Source organism: Piliocolobus tephrosceles, chromosome 11 (genome assembly GCF_002776525.5).
Source record: "Piliocolobus tephrosceles isolate RC106 chromosome 11, ASM277652v3, whole genome shotgun sequence".
NCBI classification, from domain to species: domain Eukaryota; kingdom Metazoa; phylum Chordata; class Mammalia; order Primates; family Cercopithecidae; genus Piliocolobus; species Piliocolobus tephrosceles.
In genome coordinates this window covers 77,939,311-77,946,616 of record NC_045444.1, presented here as the reverse complement: position 1 = coordinate 77,946,616, position 7,306 = coordinate 77,939,311, and the positions used below count along the sequence as shown (strand labels likewise).

General features: G+C 44.5%; 1 pseudogene; it reads left to right on the top strand.

Annotated features, from left to right (window-relative positions):
- The first annotated feature begins 3,176 nt into the window (after positions 1-3,176).
- LOC111545539 lies at positions 3,177-4,713 on the top strand (annotated as a pseudogene).
- Positions 4,714-7,306: the final 2,593 nt, after the last annotated feature.

The following is a 7,306-nucleotide window of genomic DNA, read 5'->3' as shown; positions in this document are numbered from 1 at the left end:
CACAAGGCATCGTGTGGCCTCTACTCACGACTCACCACTGCCAATCGCGGAGGTGCCAGTAAAGACAGGTGTTCCTGCTGCTCCTTTTGATGTCACAATGCCCCCACGACTGCTGTCAGAAATCAGTGACTGAGTCTACCTCATGCCTTCTTCCTCCCATCCTCAAACTCCCCTCTTTCCAGAGCCCATTTCCTTACTGTGAAATTTGACGGGTCTCTGCATGCTCCAGAGAGGCCTCCAGATAGAGCATTCACAGCTCTAGCAGCCACCACTTCAGGAAGCCACCCTGGCACCTTGGAAAGAAAACAAACTGCAGGGGAGAGCTTCTGCTTCCCTTAATCTCTATAGTTAAGCACACAGGAAAAAGACTGGGAGCATAGTTTCAATTATTGTCAGAATTTTCCATAATCTGACAACTCATTGCTTTTGCAACATTTATAATCCCAGTCCTTGGATGGGCAGGCCTGTGCCAATTTGCATGACTGCTATTTAAAGATGAAACCCAAAAGGTATACATATGCTTCAACATGGCTGCAATTTTAGCTGTTCAGAGAACACAGCAAGATAAATAACCATGCCATGAGAAATTACAGCATTATGTACTGCAATAAATATGACAAATGATAGGCCAGATATTCATTGGCTCATAACAGTTGGCAGGCATAACCATCTGTGGATCCAAAGTTCAAACTATTTGTTTTCTCTCCTGCATCTGCCTTGATATTTCCCTCCTCAGCTGGATCCTCTGGCCTTTAAGGCATCCTGGACAACCTTGTGAAACCTTTGACTTTATTAGGTTTTCATTAAGAAACACAAGACTCGCAGCAAAAAAGCAAAACTCTCTATATGTATGAAAGAGGTGGAGAAAAAAAAATGAAGTCTGATGTCCCTTTCTTAGTGTAGGGAGTTTTATACTTGCAAAGAATCTAAAAGCAGGAAAAGCAAACCTAAGGATAATTAAGAAAAATGATGGTGTTTGTTGCCACAGAAGAAATAAATCTTCTGTGTCTCTCGTTTATTTATTGATTAAACAAGGAACCCTGCAATGGATTTAAGTTCCTGCTTTTGTCACTAGAAAGGTAACACTAAAGTCCATTATTTCATTATGTGAAATGCTAATCTATATTTCTCATTTAGAACCTAAACCCTCTGCTTGGTGGAAATCTCACAGCTTATACCACTGATAAGAGAAAGCCTAATGAGCCCTAATGTCACCACAGCAAAACTTGTCCAATTAGACCAGCTGTTCCACAGAGAAGTGCACTGTGAACCTCTAATGCAGAATCTTGACAGTTTGGAGTTGAAAACTCATGCTAAGAGAAATCAGAGTTTTAAAAAGGTATCTACTTCTAAGCACAGCTACTTCTTGCTCTTGATTCTCCCTACTAGGATATAGGAAAGGATTCCATCAGAAAGGCAGGGGAAAAGTTTTTCAGGCAGTGAAGGATGCTAACAGAATTCTCTGTAATAGAAACCTTTTCCTTAGTTACGAACCCAACCTGGATTGAGACAGCGGGGCAGACAACGGACATTCTGATTATGAGGTATTTTGTCTTCTGTATGAATGTTTTCTCTTTCAGCACTTACTAAAATAAAGCAAAATGGTAATACCCAGGACAACTTTTTTTCTACTCCCCTCACACACAAAACCCCAAACCAAAAAGCCATCAAGGGCAAATTTGGTGGGAAAAAGGAAAACGCAGAATTATGCTTGGACTACCATTTCTTATCCAAGTGCTGTACCGTCACATCAACATTGTCACAGTAAGGCAAATCTATTCAGCAATATTTATTGACCAAATGTTCATTCAGTATCTTCTTTGTATAAAAGAAGTAGATTTTGTGGGATGGGGGGAGGTGGGGTGGAGGTGGGGTAGAGATGGGGGTGTCAGGGGCTAAAGATAAATCAGACAGGGTCCAACTTTGGAAGCTTCCTGTTCATGAAGAGGAATCATTCTAGTATAAGACAGAGATACAGGGAACACGGACAGTTCTAGGGGCACCAGAGGAGAGACATGTTCAGCTTTGAGAATAGAATGAAGGAAGGTTTCAGGTGAGACCTGAAACAAAGGTGATACTTGAACATGCAGCTTTGAGAAAGTAGAAAGGCACAGAAGAAGAATCTCCACAAAAGTAGAAAAGTGCCTGTGAGCCAAGGAGAGTGAGTCAATGGCCAGAGTACCAGGTGCACAAACAAGCCTTGAAAATCATCTATTCACAAATACTAAGTGAGCAATTCTCTTAGTGTATGTCTGGCACTCTGGAGCACTGAGAAGACAGAAGTGAACAAAACAAGATCTCCACTCTCACAGAGTTATATTCTAGCTGGGGAAGACAAACATTGATAAAAAAAAAAATGTAGTGTATTACATGGTTTAAAATTATGTAAGTATAGGGGTTATAGGAAGTGTTCAGAGGAATTTCCTCAATAAAGTAACTTTGTTTTTTGAAATGGGGTCTCACTCTGTCGCCCAGGATGGAGTGCAGTGCAGTGGCGCAATCATGGATCACTGCAGCCTCCACCTGCCAGATTCAGGCGATCCCTTCTGCCTCAGCCTCCCAAGTAACTGGGACTACAGGCACAGGCTACCACGTCCAGCTTATTTTCTATTTTTTGTAAAGAAAGGGTCTCACTATGTTGCCCAAGCTGGTCTCAAGTTCCTGGGCTCAAGCCATCCTTCCACCTTGGCCTCCCAAAGTCCTACGATTACAGGACTGAGCCACTGCACCTGGCTGATAAGGTAACTTTTGAGCAGACACCTAAAGTAAGTGAAGGGTACATCAAGTGTGTATCTTTGAGACTTACAATCCAAGCAGAGACCCTGAGGCAAGACCTGTCTAGTATGGATGGGGAAAGAGAAAGCCAGGATGGCTGGGCAAAGGTGAAGGAGGCTGGCGATGGATACCAGAGAGTTGGCCCAGGCAGAGGGTGTCCTGCCATATTCTCAGGGCTTGTCTGACAGAGTTAGAATTTGGGATTTCCTTTGAATCAGATAAGAACACTCTAGAGGGTTTAGAGCAGGGAAGTGGCACGACCTAACTGCCTTTTGAGATGAGTACTACAACTGCTGTGTAAAAGATAGACAAGAGATGGTAAGCATGGAATCTGAGAGACCAATGAGAAGACCACAGCAACAGGACAGACAAGAACAGTGCGGAGAAGAGATGATGGCGGCATGAAGGAGGAGTAAGTTGTGAATGTGAATCTTCTAAGGGCAAGAAAAGGTTTAAAACACCATTCATAGAGTGCTTATTCTTAGTCTGAATTCTTTATTTACAAAGTTTAGCTTACACAGCTGCAAGTTAGTTTGACCCTGACAATCATCATATTCAAAATGTACAACTATCAAAGTTAACTGCAATTCCTCTGAAGTCCCAGCTATAGTGTTAACCTCTGCAAGCAGGACAAGAAGTGATTGCAATGGTGTTGCAGCTGATTTGACTATAGCATTAGTGACATTGTCACTGGGGACATCCTCACCCAGGGCTTTGAAACCGCAGTTCTCTCCAGTCACAGCTAAAATGAGAACTCAGGTTAAAAAGCCAACTGCACTCCTCTGTTCCTGTAACTACCATTTACCATTAACCATTAAAGAAAGAATGTGATCTCTGTATAACAGCCACTGCTGGCCGGATGAGTGTACAGAGTCTGGACTGGGCGGCGGCGGGGCCGGGGGACGGCGACAGAGGCTGAGCGGGCCGCAGGCGGGGGCCACTGGCAAAGACTATTACCAGACGCTGGGCCTGGCCCGAGGCGCCTCAGACGAGGAGGTCAAGCGGGTCTACAGCCGCCATTCACCGCGCTACCACCCGGACAAGAACAAGGAGCCCGGCGCTGAGGAGAAGTTCAAGGAGATCGCCGAGGCCTACGACGTGCTCAGTGACTGCTACGGGGAGGAAGGCCTAAAGGGCAGGGGCCCCAGTGGCGGTAGCGACGGTGGTGCCAATGGTACCTCTTTCAGCTACACATTCCATGGAGACCCTCATGCCATGTTTGCTGAGTTCTTCGGTGGCAGAAATCCCTTTGACACCTTTTTTGGGCAGCGGAACGAGGAGGAAGGCATGGACATTGCTGACCCATTCTCTGGGTTCCCTAAGGGCATGGGTGGCTTCACCAGCATGAACTTTGGCCGCTGCCGCCCTGTCCAAGAGCCCGCCCGAAAGAAGGAAGATCCCCCAGTCACCCACAACCTTCGAGTCTCCCTTGAGGAGATCTACAGCAGTTGTCACAAGAAGATGAAAATCTCCCACAAGCGGCTAAACCCCGAAGGAAAGAGCATTCAAAACGAAGACAAAATCTTGACCATCGAAGTGAAGAAGGGGTGGAAAGAAGGAACCAAAATCACCTTCCCCAAGGAAGGAGACTAGACCTCCAACAACATTCCAGCTGAGATCGTCTTTGTTTTAAAGGACAAACCACACAATATCTTTAAGAGAGATGGCTCTGATGTGATTTACCCTTCCAGGATCCGCCTCGGGGAGGCTCTGTGTGGCTGCACAGTGAACGTCCCCACTCTGGACGGCAGGACCATACCCATTGTATTCAAAGATGTCATCAGGCCTGCCATACTGCGAAAAGTTCCTGGAGAAGGCCTCTGCCTCCCCAAAACGCCAGAGAAACGTGGGGACCTCATTATTGAATTGGAAGTGATCTTCCCTGAAAGAATTCCCCAGATATCAAGAAACGCACTTGAGCAGATTCTTCCAACATAGCTACCTTAGCTCCCCAAGGACTGACCTGGGACCTTTCCAGAGCTCAAGGATTTCTGAACCTTTCTACCAGTTGTGAACCATGAGAGGATGCGAGCACCCAGGGAGGGCTTTTGTACTACTGAATGTTTTCCAGAGCATATATTACAATCTTTCAAAGTCATACACTAGACTTAAGTGGTTTTTCAAGCGATAGGGCATCAGGTGGTGGGAACAGCAGGAAAAGGCATTCCAGTCTGCCCCACTGGGTCCGGCAGCCCTCCCGGGATGGACCCACATCCTCCTCCTCCAGTCCCTGTTCAGGGGCCAGAGGCAGACCAGCAGCTGGACTTGATCCCTCTGTGTCCGTTTGCTTCTGGCTGGTAGAGAATGTGGACCTGCTGTCTTGGTTCCCAGACCCTGTACACTCCTCCGTTTCTGTTGTGTGATCACTTCTTGGTTTATTGTGTGTCTGTCTCCCATGTCTTGCTCTTCCCTTGAAGAATTCTGTCTTCTCTTTGGCCATCCCAAATTGAGAACCTAAACTATTCCTGCAGAACTGCCTGACTGGCGCCCACAAGCAATACCTCTTGTTCCAGCACCACCAAGGGAGTCAGCCTCCGGTGAGTGACTCCAGTAAGTGCAGCTACCTCTCCCTTCAGGGTCTGGGAGCCTGGACCCAGCAAAGGCCCTCCTGACCTCTGGTTCTAGTGAAGCTGAATGTCCTCACTTTGTGGGTCACACTCTTTCCATTTCTGTAAGGCAATCTTGGCACACCTGGGGCTTACCAGTGGCCCAGGTAATTTTTTGTTTCATGGACTATGGACTCTTTCAAAGGGATCTGATCCTTTTGAATTTTGCACAGCCCTAGATATAATCTCTTTTCATAAAAGGGTCTTTGCTTCTGATTACAGGAGCACTGTGGAACGTCTGTAAATATGTTTTTGTAATTCCATGTATAGTTGGTGCACACTCAAATAAAACCTGTCCCTGGCAGCCACTGCTCTCTGTATAGGGCCATAATGGAATTCCGAAGAAATCTTGGGGACGGAGCGGGAGTTGGAACAAATATCTGTTCCCTGGAGGCCAGTCTTGCGCTCAGACCTTTAGACTCAAAGTAGCCTCTGCCAACATGAGACCAAAGTGTATGACTTGTCAATGCCTCACGACAGCATTAAAGACTGATGCTAAGCCTAAAAAAACAAAACAAAACAACAACAACAACAAAAAAAACCACCCACTTCTTTTCTTCTTTCCTGGTAAATTCACCATAAACCTCTCCAAGACAGAATTCTTCAAGGGAATAAAATGTGTGGTGTTATCTGTGCTTTTAGGCAGCAAAGAAAGAACAGGGGGTGACTGATGGCCATTTTCTCCCCATCACTAGTGCTGCCTAATGATCTATTTGCTCCACAACCTTCCAGGTGACTTAGGGATACAGCTCTCCTCACTTAGTCCTGGCTCCCTCATCTTCTCCCCCGTACCTTCATGGTACCACTCTGATTTCTATTTGTTTCACATCTCCTATCACAGTTTCATTTTATTATTAACACAAGTTATCATGTCATGGGAGAGGTACTTGCATCATGGCTTGGGTATCTCAACAGTCACTTGATTGATAAACTCTTAAAATCACTCAGGTAAGACCTGCTACAGCAGATCGAATGGAACTGATAAAGAAAATCATATTTCTAAATGCCTGCAGCAACCTCTAGGTCAGTTTCCTTCTCTGACTCAAAAATAAGAAAGGACGGAAAAGAATCCACCAGCATAATGTGATGAGAAGTGCAAAGTGAAATAACAATGCAGGTCAAGCTGGCATTTGTTGTTACTGAAAGTGATGAGCTGCTATTCCTTCCCCTATAACTGCTTTGGCTCCTTCAGGAAAAATAATTCTATATCAGTTATTATCTTTCCCAAGCACTAGAGTATGAGAATTTTTTCCCACTATGATGATAGCCCCATTGTAAAATAAGGATGACCATTACCTCTGAGTATGACATTGTTTTTGGAAAACAGCAATTATTCACCTAATTCTGTTAACAAAAATACTTTAAAGTGCTGCTTTCCAAACTTTAATGTGCCCGTGAATCACCTAAAGATCCTGCTAAAAATTAGAATCTGCTTCAGAGGGTCTGGGATGTAGCCTAGAATTCTGCATTTTTAATAAACTCGTGGGTAAAAGTCAATGTTATCGGTCTGCCAATCACATTTTGTGTAGCAAGACATAACCAATACCTTCAGCATGTTGTTTTGCTTTCTAGAATATGCCAGTTTTCTACTGGATGTGACTTTTGATCAGGACCATTGGTCTTCCAGTGCTTGGAAGTTCTCTGGTGACAGGCTTTAATACTTCAACTTTTGAATGACTATAGTTGGTTATGTATTATGGTTCCCAGTGTTAGCAGAATTCTTTGGCTATGATTCATGCACTGCATTTACTGTTAATACGTAATGTAAGTCACTTTGCTGATGTGTTGAAGTTGGTAATTAAATCCTTTAAAAATCCAGTAAGCAAGAGTCAGGTTGCTTAAGAAATACTGGATTTCTATGGAAAATATTAAGGCCCTAACAATCACCTTTCAAGAGGGAAAAAAATTTATTTTACCAATTTTAC